The sequence below is a fragment of the Corvus moneduloides genome, chromosome 2, assembly GCF_009650955.1.
Source record: "Corvus moneduloides isolate bCorMon1 chromosome 2, bCorMon1.pri, whole genome shotgun sequence".
Classification (NCBI taxonomy): Eukaryota; Metazoa; Chordata; class Aves; order Passeriformes; family Corvidae; genus Corvus; species Corvus moneduloides.
In genome coordinates, this window is record NC_045477.1 from 32,857,087 (window position 1) to 32,879,443 (window position 22,357).

Genomic DNA, 22,357 nt, shown 5'->3' on the forward strand with positions numbered 1-22,357 from the left:
TTTATCTTGTCTGGACTCTCCCAAGTACTATTGCACAACTATCTCCCATTTGATTTTTTTAAAGGCTTGCTGCTACTCAGAGGGCCATTCAAAGTCATACGTCCTCTGGGTCACTCCATAGAGAAGGCTTATGATCAGACTGTAATTTGGAATGTGCATTCTCCAAAAACCCACAACACTTAAGAAACCTTGTGTTTCTCTTCTGTTAATTGGTGAAGACAAGGGCTGTTATTTTGTCTTTGTCAATGGCTTTATTCATATCAAGTGATCCCAGCTGCCAGATTTCCTTACGCTCTAATTCCTGACTAGTGGTCCCAGTATTCCATCATCAGTAAGTAACATTTCACGTATTGCACAGCTCACTTAGAGAAAGGAATGAGGTGGTTTCCGTTACATTTATGATTTCAGTCTTTTACTCCTTCTGCTTTTCTGCAGAAATGGCTGTGTCTTTTGGTTCTTTCTCCTTCTTTCTCTTAAGAAAACCTTCTTCATATCTTACTAAATGAGTTGCCTTCCTCTTCCTCCTCACAGGAGATCTTGTGGAACCATCCAGAAGCAACCTTGTGCAATGTGTTCTAGGTGCTGTGCTTGAGCAGGGAGGTTGGACCAGATGACCCCACTGTGGTCCCTTCTAACCAGACCCATTCTGTGGTTCCATTTCATCCTTTTAGTTATAAAGGTGACTGGTCTATTGTCTGGTTTAGCCCTACTGTGTGTTGATTTGTTTTCCCTCTCTTCTCAATGAGGGTGATGCATAATATTGAGCAGTGTTGTGCCTCTTTGGAATAGCCACGGCATTTTTTTTTGCAAATATTCTACCACTTTATCTTGATCCTGTAGCTTTTCAGAATGAAGTTTCAGAACATTTGAGGTCACCTTTGAGACCCCTGCCCATATTCTCCCACATGTTGTGCCACCCATGACTATACTCTTATAAGGACTAGGTGATATTCCTAAATTGCTTGTTAACTTTAGGCAAAACCAAAGCAATATTCCTAAGAAATATCAATAGAAGCATTCTAACTATTCTCAGTTCAAAATGCTGAGAAGTTATTGTTATATGGAAGAAAGTAGCAAAGATCATTCTATATTACCTCCACAAAAAACACCCCAAACAAAAACAGACAAAAAACTAAAAAAACCCAACAAATGAGGAAAAGGCATAATTGTTAATTGTCTCCATGAAATGATACAGAGCCCAAATACCAGATTAAGCTCAAGGTCAGTGTTTCAATAAAAAATCTTCCTGGCAAAACATCACTAATCACTACAGGGCACAGCAAACTGCAAAAGCCAACACCAACATTTAACATATACAGCAAGAAAAAGGGCAGGGTACAGATCAGATAAAACAATATCAAGAACAGAAGAATCAATATTGTGACCAAAACTGTTAACAGGTATAAATCCCTTCTAATACACTCTGGTCAACCTGTTATTAAATCAAACCCTTTGAGACTCACATTGGGTGTCAAAAAGAACTGTCATGGATTAAACCCACACAGCAACTAAGCACCACACAGCCACTCGCTCACTCCTCACCCCAGCAGAATGGGAGAAAGAGAATTCAAAGGGTGAAGATAAAAAAACTCATGCATTGAGATAACAGATTAATAACTGAATTAAAATAAAATACTACTTCTATTACTACTAGTGCTGCTGCTGCTAGTACTGCTGGTGTTAGCACTACTGCTGCTACCACTACCATTGTTCTAATGAAAACGAAAACAACAGAGAAAAACAAGTGATGCAAATGAAAACCCTTGCTCACCACCCGTTGACCAATTTCCAAGCAGTCCCCAAGCAGCAGCCCCCTGGCCAGTCTCCCCCTAGTTTTTTGCTGAGCATGACACCATATGGTCTGGAATATTCCTTTGGACAGTCAGGGTCAGCTGTCCTGGCTGTGTCCCCTCCCAACTCCTTGTGTACCTCCAGCCCCGTCGCTGGTGGGGTGGGGTGAGAAGCAGAAAAGGCCTTGGCTCTGTGTGAGCACTGCTCAGCAATAACAAAATCATCCCAGTGTTATCAAAACTTTTTCCTGCACAAATTCAACACTTAGCCCTATACCAGTTACTCTGAAGAAAATTAACTCTACTACACTTAGCCCTATACCAGTTACTCTGAAGAAAATTAACTCTACTCCAGTAAAAAAAAAAAAAAAAAAAAAAAAAATCATCCAGCAGGATAAAATAGCATTTGTCTATATTTTTCATGTCTAGTATACAGTTTACATTTCAAAGCCTAAAACTCAAAACAAATCTAGTTATAGAATTCTGACCTATGCTTATGGCATAAAATAATTCTCTTTCTGAAGTTTATTTATAATATGAAGGTTTTAGACCATGTGGTCTTCGCCAATTTCTTCTAATGGCAAAGGAAATGAGGAGAATAGTGAGTGTTTCAATTGGAAGGCAGTCTTAATTTCTCCAGTGGAGAATGAATGCTCATCATACCATAGTTAGAGCAGAGGTATAAAAATAGAGCAGATCCATCCAATATTTTGAACTCATCCCCCAGTGAACTGCTAATCTCTAGTAATTTGCAGTTCAGGGACTCCTGAGACCTTTCTGCCCCTGCAACATGGTCAAGGTTTTCTCAGAAAAATTAGGACAATCAAGTAGTGTCTTTGGAGGTTATCAAAAGACAAATGCAATTTTCTCCCTGTGCTCCAAATTTTAGAAGAGAAAAATTTGTGTTAGCAGGTTCAGTTCCTAGTAACTTTTTTTGAATCTTCATTTTTATGCTTCATCCCATAAAACATAAGAAATACTAGTTTCAAGCATTGGTACATATATAATACTTTTCACACTAATGAAGATTGGTTCATATAAGGTCTTGAAGGTATCATTTTTTTGTCACCAGTTCATTCCTTATTTAACATGTTTATGACTGCAACTAAACCAGCTTGCCAAAAATAATGGTAAGAACTCTCTTTCTTCCTGACAATTGCTTTCTTCTTTCCATGTCTGCCTGCCACTACTTCATGGTGCTCTTAAATAATTTTCAGTTAATAATATTCACACAAAACTTGCATTAATTAAACTTGTACTATTATGTTGGCTATAACATTCTTTTAGTCAGCAACAGGACCAACATGTAGCTGCTCACTAGTAGGATGTAACTTTCTTATTTGTTTTCCAGACAAATCTAGTATTTCCTGTTATGCATGAAAATACTGTAGTATACTGTTTTTTTAAATGTTCACCTTAAATTGGTGCATTATATAGAACTCAATAGCCTTGGTTTTGTTTTGATTTCTTTTTTTTTCTTATGGTCAGGTAAGCTTTATGAATGGAACAGAGACACAGTGTAAAAAATAGTAGAATCACACATTTGTATGTGTGTATGAAAATTTTTTGTAAACTTTGTTCATTTAGCATATGCCCAAATCCTCCCCTTTCTCTCCAACCTTGACACAAAATTAATTTTTAAACAAAACTATTTTAGACGTGATTAAAGGCATGCAAAATTATGGCTAAAATAATGATTATTTTATACACAAATCCCACTATCTAACTACACAACTGTAGCCCAGAGTGAAGCAGATCGGTCTTTTCCTATCTGATCCAATTCCTCCTTCAGGCTTGAGTGTTGACTGTAATTCGCGGACATGTAAATGTGTAGAAGTGAACCATATATAAATGAGTAAAGCCTGAAAATAACAGGCCCATTTGGAACTCTTTCTTTCTTACAAATCAGCAATCTAAAATCTCCAGCCTAGGAGACATACAGGAGTTCAAGCGGCATATTACTCTGTATAAACACCTTTTTACTACATTCTGACAGCTTTTGACAAATGTAACACAGAGCAAAATCATTTGCAATGACTGCATCTGCCTGATGAGAACTGCAAAGACTGGTTATTTATTTAAAAGTCAAGTCTATGTGCGGCAGATTTTGTGAAGTGTGAACAGTGAAAGCACTTCAGTGCCATCTTTTCCTGTATCTAAGTGCAGTGCAAACAGTTTCTAATTTCCTAACCTGTACCTTTAGTATTTTAGCTGATTACCAAGGAACATTTGGTAAATAACCTATGGAAACAAACCCTTGTGAGTGAATTCACAGCATCACCTCTGAAATGAGGATGTGCTGGCTTGTTTTACCTGGGAAACATTGTTATAACCTGACTGTATAATTGTTCTCGGGATCACTTGGATGGCAGACACTTCAATCAATGGAAGTGTTTCATTATTTATTCTAAACTCATTATTTGATTGAACATTTTTTCCCATGATACATCAACTTCTTAGGATCTCCTGGTGCTGAAAAATGGTAAAAAAATATTTGCACTGGTTGGCCAGCTCTAGTGTTTATTGTGGCTTATGATGGCGAAATTAATGAGAGTCACAGGGAAAAAACCAATGGATTCACTCTTCCAAGTCTGATGTAAAGATAAGTCTAGAAATGTCTCTAGTAAGGCAAATGAATCAAGTTTTCATGAACCACCTGATTTTCTCTATATAAGGACTGAACTGAATTCTTTCTCCCTTATCAGTAATCATTATCAGCATCTAACAAATAACCAATTCTAGAAATAAAAACTTCAGGCTCTTTAAATTAGGTTGCTGTGAAAGCACACAGATTTTATTCAGGCTCCTAGTGTTAGTGTAGTTATTTTACTTATTTCCCTTTTCCTACCATTTTCAAAATGTACCTTAAATTACAAGAAACAAATCATATTATCTATCTAATATCCTCATTCAAATTGCTATTAGAAGCACAACAACAGAATTATCTCTATTATCTGCTAATTTAAGCATATTGACCTTCTTTCTCCCTGCTTCCTGCCAAGGACTCTAGCATTTAAGAGTTTGCATGAGTATAGATGCCTGTGTCTCTTATGCAATACTTCCCAGCTACAGGGGCTATACCTGGTGACATGATTCCGTATTATCTTTCCCCAGGAGATTATCTCCTTCACAGCCTTAAGATTGATTTTTTTTTTTCTGACATTGAATTCCTGAGTATACTGCAGAAAGCATTCTTCGCATTTTATATTATCTGCAAAAAAAGCCCAGCCCAACCTATTCTTCCTCTTAGGCAGAAACACAAACCCTTATTCATTATCTCCAAAGACAACGTGTTTACCTCTGGAGTCTGCTCTTCCATATCTTTCACAGCTCTCAATGCAGTAAATAGTGTTTCTCCTCTACCCGAGAGCAGAAAGTGGTCTTTTACTGATTTTTCAATTTTTTTTTTTTCTTTTCTTTCTGGAAAGGGTGAAAGCCTTTCTAATTGCCTGGGCTTTGATCCTGTAGTCAAAATCACATTTGTTACAGAACAGATAGGAAAAAGCCTTGAGTTTATTGCAGAGGAAAGAAATTTGGCTAATGGATAGAACATGGGACTGAAAGGCAGGAGATTTGGGATTTATTCCTATCATTACTATTTGCTTCTACATGATCATTGTCAAGTCATTTAACCTCTGTGTCTCATGTTCCTCTATATGAAGAATTAAAAAATAATGTTTCTCTGTTCCAGGCAGATATTGCATAGTGTGAGGCCTAATTAAAGCCAGTAAAGTGTTTTGAGATCCTTGGGTAAAAGGTGCTATAAAAAGTTCCAACTATTAATTGCTTCGTGCTCCCTAGAAGATTTTAACTCACATATCTCTTTGAATCATGGATTTCTATTAAATGAAGATTGTTTTCTGGGCAATCATGCAGTTGTTAGCTTTTTAAATTCAGAAACAGATGTCTTGTGAGATTGAGCCATTCTTACTTATGAAGTAACCTGATGTCTCAGCTAATACCTACAGACTTGTGGAATAACACATGAATCCAATGCACCGCTAACCCACTTTACTCTCTTTTGTAAGTTTCTGCACATTCTTATGACTTCCTGTATTAAGTCCACCACTTTAGAATATATGTCTTTCCCCAGGAGGAACAAATCTAATCTAAAGAAGATTTCTGTTACATTTTGTTTCCTCACCCTCATTTTGGATAGAGAATCTTCAGGAGGAGATGGAGAAAGCATGTTCATTGACTGAAATCATCTGCTTCTCAGATTACCAAGCTCTAGACTATGCTCCACAAAATGGTAGTATTAAAACCAACATGGTCTTGCATGAATTCTGAGGAGTCAGTTTCTTCTAAACATTTGCATGGATGTGAACCACTATGTAATACTATCACTTCTCCTTAGGTTACCTTTTCTTCCTACAGGGCTGAAACAGGCGAAACACTTAGCAGACACACAAAACCTGTCTTATTTCACTTCTCCTTTAAGGAATGCTCCAATTTCTTGCAATTCTGGCAAAAACTGACCATTTTTTTTTAAGATAACCAAGAAATTTACAGACTATCACCTTGCACATAACTTCCCAGATTCTCTTGGAAGGTACTTGGTTAATGGCTGTATTGCTTTCAGCAGAATGAACTATTTCTTTTCAAGAAGACACAAACACAAATTAAAACACACCTTTAAAAAAGCAAGAATTCTGGAATTGTACCTTACACCTATCACACACTAACAAGACTAACATGACTAAAATGAGCAACAAAAGTTCAGATTTTTTTAATAGATAACACATCCAAGAACAGTTTGTTTCACTATTACTTGGCAAAAAAAAAAAAATCCATCAAAATATACAAAACCCCAATTTTCTCCAAGTTGAATGGAAACTTTCATTATCTGGATTTTTGCCATTAACCATGAAGCTGGTAAAAGGCAGAAGATACAAGAAACTTTTCTTTGGAAAAAATGGTGAAACTATATTACTGAACTATCTTACTGCTCAGTTTTGAACCCAACATCAGCACACTTTCTCTACCCAAACACCATTTAGAATCATAGAACTGTAAAATGGCCTGTGTTGGAAGGGACCTTTAAAAATTGTCTTGTTCTAGCCCCCCTGCCATGGGCAGGGACACCTTCCACTAGACCAGGTTGCTCTGACATCCATCCAGCCTGGCCTTGAACACTTCCAGGGAGGGGCATCCACAACTTCTCTGGGGAACCTGTGCCAATGCCTCACCATACTCACAGGAAAGAATTTCTCCCCAGTATCTAATCCAAATCTACTCTCTTTCAGTTTGAATCCATTCCCCCTTGTCCTGTCAGTACATGGTCTTTCAAAAAGTCCCTTTCCATCTTTCTTGTAGTCTCCCTTTGGGTACTGAAAGGCCAGAATTAGGTCACTTCAGAGCATTTTCCAGGCTGAACAATCCCAGTTCTCTTAGCTTTTCGTCTAACTGTCTTGGTGGGCCTCCTCTGGACTTGCTCCACAGGTCAACATCTTTCCTGTGCTGGGAACCCCAGTAATGGATGCAGTACTCGCATTGGGGTCTCACAAGATCTAAACAAATGCAGTGGTTCTTCAGAGAGCTACGAAGAGTCAAATTCCAAACAAATGTTCACATAAAAATTGACTTCTATAGGTGATTCGGGACTGGAGAAAAAGATTGTTCATCACCAGACAGAAGATGTCCATATATGTCAGAAAAACAGCAGTGATGATGAATGTAACTTTTCTAAAGTAAAACAGCATTTTTAAACATTTCCAGGGATAAGCAACAAGTTTTTCTCCATCAAAAGCAGGATTAATTACTTCTCCTTGACCTGGGGTCTCCTATAAAATAGGAACCAGCTTGCAGTATTCAAGTATTGGAGAGAGCTCCCAGACTCTGCTGTGGGTTGTATTTAACTATTTACTGAAAATGCTCCAGCTGCAGCTGGAGTCTCTTTGTTCAATATTTATTATTATTTAACCCATAAGGAAATGGAAATAATGTAAATATTTTTGATGAATGGATTCAGTCCTGGAATTTTTTCGGGTGTGGCTGCCTGTCATTTCTGCAGAGAGAATCTCTTCTTCTAACTTGACTCTACAATAATTTGCAACTCAATAAAAGTTTTTTTGAGTGGATATTAGCAATTTTATGGTCTTTTGCTGTACTACTGCTAGTTTTCATCATCAGAGAGTGAAAGACTGGAACATGATACATGTGCAATCTTGCAACTGCCTTTATCTAATGCAATGGCAATATTTTCAAGGTTTCCAGTCCTATTTCTGTGTTTTATTTCAAGCTGTTTCCAATAATTACATAGTAGAGCACCTGTGCTGGATGAGTATCAAGGGTATTAAGGCCAGAAATTTTTGCAGACAAAAAGAACACTTGTTTTTATCTTAAATTGATTTTTCTTATTCAAACAATCCAGCAGAAGAGTCAACACCCAAATTTATGAGTATGTTAAGGCATGAGAAGCAGAAAATTAAAAGGTGACTGTGTAGCAGCAGCTCTAATTGGTATTATTCAAGCTGGTGAAGTGCAGATAAAAAGCACAAAATATAAAAAGCTGGAGCTCAGATCTAAAGAGCCCTTTTCAAAAGAGTTCGGATTCTACTAGTCATACAGAAAAGAACTCTTGTAACTACTTATATTTCTATATAGTTGAGATATACAGAGAAGTGTGTCATGTGCCAATCCATACACCTAATTGTAAGGCATATAAACAGCATGATTATTTCCCAAAAAGATTATGATTCCTAGTGTTTGGAAACAGAACTGTTACTTCTTGTAATTGAGTTCATAATAATTTCATCTCCAGTCACAGTACTAATTTCTTGTGCATCCCAAAAGATATTCTGCCCACGCATGTTGTACAGTTGCTGTGTATGTCCATCACAGCTATTTTGTGGGGTGTTTAGAAGCCTTCAGATCCCCAACATGTCAATGGTTGCTGCAAAAAGCATCAATCTATAACCCAAATCAGTAGATCTGTCAATGTGATATGATCATGTATGGAATATAAGGGCTGTTGGTTTCAGATAGGGTATCTAAGCCACACCATTTTAAAGCAAACAGGGCAACCAGATATTGTCATTATGTTTTTCAACACACTGAGAGTGCAGTTTGAGATGATTGTAAATGAGAGTCTCCTGTCAGGGATTCAGCTTCCACCAAGCCCAAGCTGATGCTCTTTACTCCTGAGACAGACAATACAGATTTCACCAGGTAAAGGTGCATTTATTGGCCACTATAACGTACAGCAGCGAGGTGGATTTATCCACAGCCTCCCTTCCCCCCTCCACCCTTTCTACACAACTGTTTCCTTGAGTGGTAATTTTTGCTCTGGATTCAGGGGCAGTGTACCAGAGACACGTAGGGCTGGGAAAGACCACAGGAGATGGACTTAATCCTATATCTCAAGGAGGATCAGTTATATCTGACTGAAGATTCTTCAACCTATTCTGAAAGCCCTCCACAATATATCCAAGCAGCATATTCCAGCACTATATTTTCCCAATCTGTCCAAGCTCTCTGCTGCTACCTGCCCTGAACTGACTTCAGTTTAATTTCCCAACATTTTTCTCACTCCAATATAAATTTGATGGAGACAATAAAGCATTTATTTCTTTATTTAAAAGCCTATAATTTCTTTGAAGTTCATCACTATAAACCAGCTCAAGCAATTCCACCTTTCTTTTCATTCTTTCTCATGAACCTCTCATACTCATCCTTATTTTTCCTCATAGGTCTATGTCCAGTTTGTTCATAGCATTTTTTAAGTGTCCCACAATGGATATTACTGAGATTGTACCAATACCAAACAGAGCATAGCAGGTGGTTTATTTTGCATTTTGCAGGCTGCACTTTTGTCCACATTGCAAAATGACATTTTTCCTTTTTACAGAAACATAGTATTCTTCACTCATATTCCCCTGTGTGTTTTATGGCCCCCTGCTAGGAAGACTGGACAGAGTTCCCTCTGTAAAATCAGTCATGATTCCCCAAGTGAGCTGAAGTTTTGCTCAGCATGTAAAAATCTGTGTCCTCCAGTGATCAAAGCAGTCAGTGATCATACAGACTTCTGAGAGCAAGTCATACTCTAAAACAAAAGCATTTAAAAGAAAATCTTAAAACCACAGGACAAATTATGTGTACATCTGTGGTATTAGGTACCTAATTATCTCCCGCAGCAGGATCCTAACCTTACTAAAGAAATCCCACTTCTTTTCTTCTGGCTCCCCAACTTCCCTCAGCATCTTTAGAGTTCAGTTGCACTCATCCATTGAATATTAAATCATGTAATTTCTCTTGAAGATTAAGTAAAGTACCTTGGTGTGTGTAGATCATAAAACAGTTTTCTGATCATCATACATCTCACCCAGCTACATAGAACGCCAGACCCTTAGGATAAGTTATGTGGGAAGGGACTTCTGTATGTCTAGTCCATCCTTACCTCAAAAGCAAGTCTAACTGGATGAGATTGTTTTGGACTTTGTCCAGTTGAGTTTTGAACACTATCTGTAGAAATAATCCCCCTTCTGCCAAGCGCAGATTTTGATTCCCTCCTCCTGGTATATATCCAGGTAATATGTGAAAATACAACACTAATACTTTTTCCAGATATTTTCTTTCTTGCTGATAGAGACTTAACAGAGGAGACCTATTTGTTTTCAACTCAAGACATTTCAAAGTGTTAAGTATTTCAGTCACTGTGGCTAACAACAAATAAAATATCCTTTGTGTTTCATCAGTGTATCTTTATACAGCAACCTAGCAACTCAAACCTGGTGATTTCACCTTTGGTCTCTTTTCCACATTTTTGATACAAAATCCCAGCACTAACAGCATTTCAAGTGCAGATTTTACACCCAATGGATGGAAGTAGCAATCAGCATTGCAGATAGTATTGAAAATGCAAGAGTTAAAGCAACTCCACTAGAAACAAAAAGTTATATTTTATACTATTCATTTTTGGCAATATTTTAAGAAGAAATAGGTTTTTTCAGGCCTAATGGAGTTTAATAATTCTTAACAGCTACCCAGTGAGCTCTCCAATTATGTAAAGAAGAAAAATTCAGTTCATACACCACTGTACATGCATTACTGTATCTCCACACAGAAACATAGTTCCTGCTCTTCAGAAATTACTCAATCAACATCATACAATAAACCAGAGATATCAATAGGGCTATAGCTTGGGTGGTTTTGACTAGTGACTTTATAACTAATCTTTTAAATGTATGATTTTCTAGATACTTTCTATTCAAGTACCTTTAGTAACTGACATATGTTAATCAGCTACAAATAAAAACTGCATTGAGGTTTATAGGCAAACAAACATTCTTTAGCATCAAAAACAAACCAAAAGCACAATACCTACAGTGAATAAAATAAGATCAATCCAAAAATGAAAAAAGAAAAGAAAGCCCAACAAGGAAAAAAAAGATTAAAAAAATAGCAAGAACCATTATGACTCTTGTATTAGCCTGTAAAACTGAACTTTGGACATTTCTGATGAGGGAGTACCTGCAGATAAAGCAACCTGCAAAGCCTCATGATACACAGTGGCACAAAGTGGAAACTGAAAATGTTTCTCTAAGAGAGGAGGGAAAAAAGATATAGTAATACTGAAGCTACTTGTGAAAGGGAAGGGAACTGCAAATATTTAAAACATATTATTTAATTTGCTTTTCCCTTTTTTGTTTGTTTTTTAGTAAACATCATATTGAACAGGATGTAAACCTCCCTTCACATTCCTGGACCTGAAATGTGGTAAAAGAGCAGAAAGAATACAACGACTTACCAGCAAGGCTGTTTGCTATTCATCCAATACTTGTATGATACTCTATCTCCAACAGGATCCATATACTATTACCAGTGTCCTGTAAGATGATAAAGACAAAACAAACCATAATTCTTTGAGGAATACTGTAAATAAGAAATGCAAGTACGGCGTCAGTGAGAAATACTATGTGCTACTGAAATTTCATGCCATATCTACTAGGAGAGTGTAGTTATTATTACAAGACATTTTAGCTAAGATTACTACTGGGGAAAATGACATTTGAAGACAATACAGCAAAATAATAACAGGTGGGTAGGTTTTACTTCATCAAAAAATGTTGATTAATCTATATCATAAAAAAACATATGATACAAAATGAATAAAAACTAAATTGTATTTATCTACTCGAATGAAGAGATTTTTCTGGTGCTGCTTGAAAATCCCATGTCAGTCTCACTAGAAAAAAAAATTGTTTGAAAGTATAATTTGTGTTGCTTTGCTTTATTTCCTTAAAGCTTAGTTTAAGGTAGTTATTAGACTCCTGTGTGAAGCTGGTAGAGAAAGAGAAACACCTCTGAGAGCAAATCAAGTCACTTGTGTGGATGTCCCTCTCTTCACACAGGTTGTTTAGGTGGTCATTTCAGCCTGCACTGCCAGCTGGTTAACTTAGAAAACATGAATCCCATCCAGAAAGTGCAGGGGAAACAAAAATTACTTTGTCTATTTTTATTTTGACAATGTTTAGCTGTCTCCCACTCCTGCAATCTGCAAAGTGGCAGTGGATCAGAAGGCAGACTTCTTCACGGTTGTGAAATTTTTCTCCAATGAGAGTTCAGGCTTTAATAAAATTAACTCCCCCTGAACAAACCCATGGTGCTAGGGTCAGAAAAGTACTGCAGATTAAACTTCAGACACCTTTCCCGAGGTATCCCCTGAGATGATGAGAGAAGTCAGTGGACAAACCTTAAGGCTGTTGTTTCAGTGAAGGATCAGAGAATACAAATCCCTGTTCAGGGCCCCTATTTCAATACACGTTTCATCTCCTGAGCATTAATAATACACATAAAGCTCAATGTTTACAAAGAAACTGCAGAATATGCAGGCTACAACATAAGTATTTTACAAGTGTGGAGAACCTGCTAAAAGAGATCTTTTCTCACTTTTACTAATGCATCCTTCATACCAATAACAACCTTAGTATATGTAATCACTTTATGTAAAAGGAATAGTCTCGCCAAATATGAAATGGTTGCTGAGATACAGATTGATCTGCCCAATGAAAAACAAATATTACAATTCAATCTGCTTTTAGTGAGTCCAGAAGCATCCTCATCTTAAATGCTCTTTAAGAATATTTTCTCTCTTAACATGCACCAATTAGAAGGAGGAAAAGCAGATGGCCAAAATAAATTAGAGACAGCATACCAGCCGAGCCTCAGATCATCACCATTGGCAGATCTGAGCAACATCACCATCCAGTCAGTAGTTAGGAAGAGAAGTATGCATGTTTTTTTCCTCTATCCCTTTCCGGAATAAAATTGGAGAGGCACTGCAGCTGCCGGAGTACTCAGTTAGCAGATCTGAAGAAAGCAGAAATCTGGCCAATGATATATAAACCCTTCTGGGGAAGAAATTTTCTTAATATCCAACCTAAACCTCCCCTGGAACAACCTGGAGCCAGTTCCGCCTGTCTTATTTCTTGTTACTTGGGAGATCAACCCCCACCTCACTGCAACCTACTTTCAAGTACTTGTAGAGAGTGAGAAGGCCCCTGAGCCTCCTTTTCTCCAGAATGAACACCCCCAGCTCCCTCAGCCACTCTTCATAAGACTTGTGCTCCAGACTCTTCCTCAGCTCTATTGTCCTTCTCTGGATAAGCAGAATGACACGTCTAATATGACATCTGTGCTACTCATCAAGATAAGTCCTAAGTAGAGCAATTTTTAGATTGTTTGGTTTGTTTTTAGTGGGGGTTTTTTTATGATAATGGCTGCAACTGCTCCATGGTGTTGTCATTAATGGATAGTCATCCTAGACTGTAACACAGCATCATGGAGTACACACATGGTGACAGTGAGGAACAGGAGTCAGGGCAATAACTGGAAACAGGCCTGATGGGAAAAAATGGGACATTAGGGATATACCTCATCCTGTATGTTAGAACACGTGAAGCTTTCTGAGGCAGCTGAGTTAACTGACCTGCTTCTGTGTTTGCAGAAATTAGTTACAACAAACACAAGTTTTGGCAATCCCAAATGACTTACTGAAAGTGTTTTGGCTTTCTGGTGAGAAAGTGAGAGTTTGAAGAAAGATCTAAATGCAGAGTTTCACTACTGGACAAAGAAAACAGGTCAACCATCCTTGAAATGTTATTGTTTCGTTTATATGTTTATATAAAAATTACCTGAAAAAGCTATGAAGAGTATTAAGTAATCTGAATGCTGAGTGAATAAAGAAAGTGATTTCAGAGCAGTTAAACATGCAAGAATGTCTGAAAGGTTTTGGGTTGCTTTGGTTTTGTTTTTATTCTACCTTTTAAATTGAAGATAAATTGCAGGCCACACATGTACACAAGTTATCAGCTGGTTTAATTTTCATACAGACAGTCTTATTTTTTGCAGGTTTTTTCCCCCAGTTGTACTACTAGAAAGTGTAAGTACTATGTGCTGCATCTAATTGACACAGCTGCATTTCTAGTTAAAAACTTCAGGCATTTTGCGGTTCAGAATTGAGTATTTAACATGTCATGAGCATTATAAGATACCATTTGTTTCCAATATGAATTGCATAATTGGGTAACCCAGTCCCTGCACAACTAGGGGCTATTGTGCTTTGCCATGTCGTTTTGAATTGTCTTTTACCTATGATAAATAATCCTTTTAGTGTTTCCACTGTTGCTGGAAGGTGTTCTACCTCTTTATATTTTACTTTTCTTGCCATTTTAAAAGCTTTTTTCCAAAAGAATTAACTTCTGAATACATTACTTTTGTCCCTTAAACCTTCTATTTATATTTTATAGCTGGGCCAGTCTTATTGTAGATAGGATTTTATTTGGGATGAAGATGTGTCAAAAACATGTTTTCCAGAGCTTTGGGATAGCCTTGCATGTGGGAACCCCTGCAACATATCATGAAAGAATAGACTCATGCAATTCAAACGTTTCCAGAAATCCACTTTATTAGAAATAACTTTTTATAGCGTTTGAGCTTTTTCAGGCTCAAATCTGGGAATCACAGAACTGTGGAAATATCATATCATGGCATATAACACCATTTGAATTAGAGTCCTGCTGTGTTAGGCATTGAACACAAATTACATCCAGATTGTTCTTTAGCCCTAATTGCTCTCAGTTTTTATTTATAGTTTTAAAAGAGACAATCAGCCGTACAAAGTTCTAGTCTTTCTTAATAATTACTTACAGACACATCCCACTGAGAACAAAACCAGTTGCCATTTTCCATTATCTATGACAATCACTCATAAAAGAATACCAATCCACCCTCCTAAAATAGTACCTCTGACCTTCAGAGAAAGTGGAGGTTTGTACAAACAGCCTAGAGTAAAAACTAATGTAGCCAACTGGAATCTGATGGGGCAAAAGTCATTTTTAAGTCATAACTAAGCAATAAAATCCTCCTTTGCCATGAATTTCAACAGTTGCAGCAATATGGCTGTAAGAAACCTAAAGATTTGTTTTATGGAACCTGTTTATTGATTATTTTGCTCCGAATGCTCAGGATTTACAGTGCAGTACTGAAGATGTCTTGTTTTGGCACGTGGACAAGAATAGAAGGTAGAGCAGGACTGGGAGGAAGGATAGATACCTCTGCAATGTGACATCATTGCTAAAAGAAACACGGAGGGGAGGCTGGAACTATATGACCTTCAAGGTGCCTTTCTACCCAAACCATTCTGTGATTGTACGTGTTTCTGTGGTTTGCTATGATAAGTGGCTGCTTGGAAACGTGATTTTGAGTGGAAGTCCATTTAGAACCAGGGAATGTAAATTCTATGGAGATTTTTCTTAAATTAGAAAGTCAACAGCATATGACTTCAGAGAGTCTGAAAGGCAGTTCAGTTGACTCAGCTTAGTTGCCACAGAATACTGGCCTCTGTCAGATACACAACAAGCAGTCTCTGCCACTTACATAATAGGGCAACGCATCTCACCCTCAGATTCCAAAGAGCATGTCAGTTCCTAAAGGGCACACCTCAGAGGTCCTGCATTGTATCACACAACAACATATACCTGGCCTGGATGTACCCTGCAATACCTCTGGAACGGCAGAATGCCCCTTGTTCAAAAATGAGTGTTTGTATATATATGTACACACATAGGATTCTACTGCACCTTCTCAGGCTCCTAATTTGTCCAATTCATTTGGCTATTAGATCACACACAGAGGAGGTGGATTAAAGGAAGACAGACTAGGAGCATAGCATGAAAGGTGCTATGTGATGAAATGAAGATCTGGCCTTCTTCCACGCAACTGTCTATTGTCATTCAAGTTACCTCAGGGACGCAGGTCACCCACACTTTGATTCCTCTTCAGATTTTGTGGCTGACAAAGGGAATGTTGGAACTCTATGTACTTCAAAACTAATTTATATTTACATCCATTTTGCCTATGTATTACTTTAAATGTGATGTGAAGGAGCAGTCAGTTTAAAGACTGTAACAGGCATTTACACATATTTGATATATCTCACAGAGGGATGGATATACACAGAGGCTAACTTTAGTCATGGACAACTTAAGACAAATTTCCCCGGGCTTCCATTATAGTCAGTTCAGGGAAGGGATCCTCCAGAGAGTGATCCAGACTTGGATGTGGACTTGCTGGCATTTTCACTGATTTTTCAGAGCAGCATCCATTCCTGTCAAGTTCTTACAATTATTGTGCAAAATACCACTTTAACAGCAGGGTAGCTGTGTCAAGCAGCACTCAGCACTTGAACCATCTCTGCATCACCTTTTTCAGCACTCCTACACTGAAATGTAAAACCATGCTACACCTACTTGTCTAGGTAGTCTATGTTTAGAGACCTCTATGTCTGATCAAAGACCAGGTTAAGCATGATGCTCCTTGAGTTAACACTACATGGAAGATAAGTTCTGATGAAAGCTGTAGAAGAAAAAGGGGACTGGACAACTCTACAGAAGAAGCTCTTACTTGCACCCACACATGTACATGGATATCCAAAGAAGTGTGATCTTTGGGAGGGTGAAGAGGAACACACTTGTACTTTGTGAAACTGTTTCACTGGGTTGCTGTTGTTTCTCTGTGTGAAAATAGATTTTTTCATTGGAGTTTCATAGAACGTGGTAAAATGCTCATGAAGCCAGCTCTGTTGAGACAGCTTAAATGCTATTATCTAGAAAAGTGAAGAATCATTTCCAGGATTCAGCTGTGCTTTAAACAGAAATTCGCGAGCTCCTTGTCAGCAGCTTAGATATTCTTGTGAATGCCGTATAGATTTTATGGAAAGAGAGAGACTGACAAACTGCATGTGGTGACGTATGTGGTCACTGTAATGATTCATTTATGTATTGCTAATTGGCACTGCTAGTGTCAGTTAACACCAATTCATTCATAAAATGTATGTAGTGGCAGCTAGTTTCTGGTTTACAATAGTTAGAAATCTGTCAGTCATGCTGCAAAGAGAAGGAAAGCAAGCTTCTTAGGTGCTACATATTTACAAAAAGAAATCTAAAGTCCTACAGTTCACAATAATATTTTTGTTGTTACTTTCTGTATTATATTTTTGTAGATAGATCTGTGGTTTATATTTGTATCAAAATTAGTCCAAGATGCCAAATTTTAACTTGGAAGAAATGGCAACTTGAAGAGTTTAAGTATTTGAAAATATCAGTGGAAGGAAAAAGATGCTTATGAACACAGTGGAAACTGAACTGAAGTGATTTGAGAAAAGCTCAGCAAATTTACATCTGTCTCTGGGCATGTTTTTGTTTTTTAACAACCCAAGCATTGAAAACCAGAAAAGAAGAACAATGTGTTAAACAGAATGAGATTATATTCAAGGCATGAGTAAGAGCTCGGGATACCTGAGTAGGGCAACAGTGCAAAAGTATACAGCAGTGTGGCTTCAAGCTCAAAAGTTCTTTGATCACTGCTCACAAGTGTTTGAAGTGGCAAAAATTTTTATAATGCTTTAAAGCCATAAAGATATTTGGCTTCCTACAAGACTTATTTCCAAAGTTTTCAATCTGAAGAAGGATTATTTCTACAGTTAACAAGGAGGGACAGGAGAAACCCTAGAGAGAGATTCATCACACCTAAGTTAGACATCTGCATCTGAGCCAGTCACCCTAGGCTCCCTTTCCAGTCAGGAAGAGTGAACAGCACTGCTACAGTACGAGACATCCGTCTCTTTTAGACCTCTTCCTTAAGATGACAATTTTTACCGTAAAACCCATTGTATCTCATCTTTGATTATAACTGGAGCCTGGTTAACTAGCTCAGATAGTAGATGTTTAAAATCAGATATGAAAATCCCACCTCTGCTATGTCCAAACGCTTCCAGAATGAGCACAGGGCATTTCCCAGTATCAGCTGCCGTGCTGAACATACAGGAATGTGACACTGAAGTTGAACTTTCTAACAATATTTAAGAAAAGCAAGGAGCTAGAGTTCACTGCAACTGAGTGCTTGATAAAAATATATCACTAAATAAATGAAATTAATTTTTCTTGTCATATTTAATAATGATTCTGATGAAGAGACACTCGTGACACAATGAGAGTTTTTTTGGGAGGTCTCATAATGGGCCAGAAAAATATATACTTTTAAGTAAGAGATATATGTCAAGATTCCTTATACATATTTTCCATAAATACTTTCACATCTTTAACTCCCAGTGAGGAGATTTTCAACTTTGTGTTTTTCATAACTGTGGTGGTTCAACCCTTTTAAACACATGTAAGCTCTTTTTACTCCTTGTGCATACTGTTGTTCCGCATTTTGACTGCTCGCAATTATATTTATTTTCAAGAAATGCTGTTTACATCCAAACCTACATAAGACAAAAAAAGATTGTTTCTTCTGTACATACCTTCAAGAAATAAGAAAAATGGTCCTTGAAGAAGTGTTTGGAAAAACATCTCTTGTGATTTACTAGACAGCACCTAAAGTGCAGAGATTCAGGAAATCCCCTCACCTGAAGATGGTTAGAGGATGGGAAAGTATTAGGTGTAAACATCAAATTTGCGTGTTCAGTTCATCCTTTTCTCCTGCAGTCTGCTTGCAGCCACTGCTGGAGAAAGAGAACTACTAAATGTGCCCAGGTTCTCCATCTCAACCCCTTTTAACATAAATTGAAAAGCTGAGGATATACAACGTGAAATGGTGGCCAGATAACAGAGAACACTTGTCAGCTCTAATCCAACTCATTTATGTAGCTGGAAAACATTAGTGTTATTCATTACTCTCTAACATTTCATCAGATGTTCTTTAGGTGCATACTTAAATAGCAATGAACTAAAAATATTGAAAGTTCTATACATTTCCACATAACCCGCTTCAGGTCTGACCTTTTTAAGAGTGTTTGCAACTCATTAAGTGGAATCAATACCCTTAATTAGCATTCAATTGTTAAGAAAGGCTAAGTTCTTTAAAATTTTATAGAGCATGTGTAAAACTGAGTTAGATGTATCAGTTCCTTTATCAACAGAATGAGCCTAAAGATTGCTTTTTTATTATGTGCTGACAAGTGTCTAAACTGTCTCTACTTTCTGAGAGAAATCAGGAGTGAGCAAATTAAATAGGCAGAATTTTAATGTATCAATTGAGCTAAAATAAAAAAAATGTTGTACTGTATCCTTAAACAGAAAGGTTAGATTGGATTCTGATGAATATTCCTGTAGGAAGAAAAGACCTAACATCTCTTTTATCCTTTCACCCAAACACTGAAAATAAAAAGCAAGGGAATCTTCTGGTTTCTAACTCCATTGATTCAGTCTTTAGTTTGAGACTGCATATTCCTCCAGCTTTTCCAACACTAACCTCACGAGTATTTTAATTCTTATTTTTTTTGAGTTTGGCTAGATTAGGGGAAAAAAAAAAAAGAAAAAAACCCTAGTTACTGATCCTGGCTTTGTAACAAGAACCTCAATCACTACTTTCTGTGTCAAATCTAGATTTTCCAATCACAACATTTTTTGCCTCAGTTGGAAAAAGGAAACACGGCAATCTAAGACATTGCACCAGAGTCCAGGACTAAACTCAGCAATAAACGAATTGAGGGCGGAAAAAAAATGTTAATTATTGACACCATTCACCCTCTGTATCGTGAAGATTCATGTATCTCTGTTACAGTTTGAAGAGTCATTGCAAGAACAGACTTCATTCTAGTGTTTCAGATAACCATCATGAAACCAGTTTTGGAAGGCAAGGTCAGGAGGGTAGAAGCATGTCCCCTCTTTTGTCTGGTACATTTGGCTTACACTGGTGTACTTACATGAATCTGTTGTTTCAATCCCATTATGTGCAAACATCTGTGGAGTTTCTGAATAACATAAAATAAATTATTCAACATTTACCTAGTCTTTGTGGATTTAAGGTCAAAACAGATCAGTAAAATACGGGTCTGATTTCTGGACAAGCACATAACAAAGAACTTCACACACTAATTCCTGTATCAAGATTATGGCTTCTGCTTGAACTGTCACAAACTCCAGTAAAGGATATCCAGACTCAACTTTTAGACTTCAGGTGGTGAGGAATTCATCATGCATCCAAGAAGGCTTTTCCAATGCATAATTATCTTTACTTAGTATACGTACCTTGGTTCTAGCCTGGATTTATCTAGCATCAGCTTCTACCCACTGAAACTCATTATGACTTTCCAGTAAATTAAAAAGTCACTACCATCAGATGGTTTTCTTCACTTAAGTGCTTGTAGACCATGATGAAACCACCTCTTAAACTCCATTATGAAATAAATTGATTGAGAATTTTTACTGTATCTCCTCAAAAGACATTAACTGCTTGTTGAAGTTATTAGGTAGCAAATATACTGGCATGTTCTTTAAAGACTTTCACAATCTCTCCAACGGATCATAAGCTCAATATTCAAGAATGGTAGTTCTTTCTTTAAACACACCTTGTCAGCGTATACAGGGAATTTCTCAGCCTGCAGTACTTTTCAGAGAAGAGAGGCATGGTTTTACATTCTTCAGCTGTGAAATTCTTTCCCTTTCTGCCTTCCAAGCCTAACAGTTTGTTTTCCAAATGTTCCAAAATGCACCAGTTCTTGTCTCTTGAGAACGGAAGCAGTCAGCCCCTCTCAAAAAATTTTAAAAATCCTGCTCATAAAATCCATTCTGTGGCTCCCTTCCAGCTAGTCATGCTCAATCTTCTGTTAATAAGGGAATTTCCCCTTCTAGTTTTATATATAGGAAACATGTTGTCTAAATACAAAAGGTTTGACACATCTATATATGAAAAGAATCCAGCTCCTTTAATCTGTAAATTATCCTCTCTTGTTATCCAAAACAAGTCATATATATAAAACTTAGCTATGTAAACCTGTTTTATCTCACAAACTTAGCCAGAAGCTCAGTGTTAAACAACTAGCTAAGAGCTACCGGTAAGTTCAACAAGCCCTATAGACTCCACTTCTCTCTCAATCCATAAATTGTTGTAGAATCTGTTACGCTGGAATGTCTCCTCCAGCAAGAACATGTTATAAGAATGAAAAATAGTTGTTGTCACTAGTTTTGAGATCAATTCATGGCAGCAACAACATATTCCTCTTTGAATGGTGCTCAGCTACCCCTTGCTTTCAATGCCTGCTACTAAAAGTGTTTGCTATACACCTGTTTTGGATCGATCTGACTTAGACTGTAAAATTCTTGTGTGTGTGTATATATCTATATCTATATCTATATCTGTATCTATATCTATATCTATATCTCTATATCATCTATATCTATATCATCTATACCTATACCTATACCTATATCTATATCATCTATATCTATATCAATATCTATCTATATCTATATCTATCATCTATATCTGTATTTATATCTATGTCTATATCTATCTATATCTATAAATCAGTATTTTCTGCCACTTTCTGTAAAAAATGAGGGGATCAATATATCTTTTTCCTTTGTGATAGCACAGCACAATAGCAGCAGTCATAGTTTGACTCCTGTTAGCTGCTGCTAAAGATAGGAAACCTATCTCTCTACTATTAAAGTTGCACATCTGAGCAAGAAACTTTATTCTGAGCAGTCCTGGTTAACTTTTATGGGTGGGGTTGAAAATTTCAGGTCTGAAAAAAAGAGAAAACTTCCATAATCTGGAAGGTATTTTCATTTTAGCACTTATTATCCTTCAGTAAGTTTTAAGGTGGCTCTGAAATATGAAGGTAGAACTGCACCAGCCCTTGCCTTAGTTCCAGAGTGGGGATGGTACAGTGCAGATTACAGGCTGGTGCAGTCACATCAGGGTATGAGGTTTTCAGGCCCAAAGGTAGAAGACACTGGCTTTTCAATGCATTGGCATTTTGGTATCCATGTAATTCCTAACCCATAGGTTTGGGCAGGCAGCAGTTTTGATCTCTAATTCAAACTTGATGGAAATTTCAAAAGTTGCATTATGACATCATGGGTTGACAATATCCCACAGCTGAATAGAACAAATTATATTTGTATAGGATTATACAAATATTCTGTATTTTTGCCTTGTTCCTCATCCTTTCTTTAGCTTTGTCTGCTAGGTTACCATGTGAGTAATACATCTACTCATTCAGACATGAAAGGGTAGCACAAATAGTTACTTGTGCTGATTTGACTTGACAATCTCTC

The 22,357-nt window shown here is 37.2% G+C and overlaps 1 protein-coding gene across 1 annotated transcript in view; it reads right to left on the minus strand.

The window, feature by feature from the left end:
• Positions 1-22,357, minus strand: part of TENM4 (teneurin transmembrane protein 4) — a 1,563,960-nt gene that overhangs the window by 730,631 nt on the left and 810,972 nt on the right. The window contains exon 6 of the mRNA XM_032099028.1: positions 11,539-11,617. The gene's annotated coding sequence lies outside the window, so the exon portion shown is untranslated. The remainder of the gene's footprint in view (positions 1-11,538; positions 11,618-22,357) is intronic.